This window comes from Trypanosoma equiperdum (genome assembly GCF_001457755.1).
Source record: "Trypanosoma equiperdum strain OVI genome assembly, contig: ctg_1946, whole genome shotgun sequence".
Lineage (NCBI taxonomy): Eukaryota > Euglenozoa > Kinetoplastea > Trypanosomatida > Trypanosomatidae > Trypanosoma > Trypanosoma equiperdum.
In genome coordinates this window covers 6,880-7,564 of record NW_027124000.1, presented here as the reverse complement: position 1 = coordinate 7,564, position 685 = coordinate 6,880, and positions in this window count along the sequence as shown.

Here is a 685-nt window from a genome sequence, read left to right as displayed (position 1 = left end):
CTGTTCCTATCTTAATACTTACAGCAGCTTGCGCTGTGATAGTTATTTTTTTTACCAAATTTTATGTAAAATTGGTGATGACCCTTAAATTCAGGTTGATCCGCTGTCTTTGCTGCTTCACATCGCTGGCAGTCACCGTTCATAGACTTCCACCGTTTACAAAATTAAATGAAACCCACGATGAGCCCTTCTCTTTTTATGCCCTTTACTGTTAGCCGTTTAAATTCCACTACCGGATCTCTGTGTTGTAAAGCTTTGTTCAGCTTCGAGGGCTCACAACCCCAATCATTGTTAACAGTCATTTGCTTTACAGCATTATGTCTATGAGAATTAGCTCCGCTACTAATTGCAACGTTAGTTTTATCCATTGGTGTGTAACAATAGTTTATTTCTACGTTATCTGTGGTGTTCATCGCCGCCTCTATTAAAGTTATTGCATGTTCACCGATGGTACCGCTGCTGCTACATCAGCCTCAAAAATTGCAGTTTGCCTTGCTGAAGCGATTGACTGAGGATAGCTTCCCCATACCAACGGTTCTACTGATGCAATTCCTATATTTCTTTATATAAATAAAAGTGCTGTTAAAATGAAATCTAGCCGCTTCTTTCGTTAACACCTCCTCCTCCATTTTGGGCTTATCATAACTCTCCCAATAGTAATAATACACACTCACAACCCCTTTCT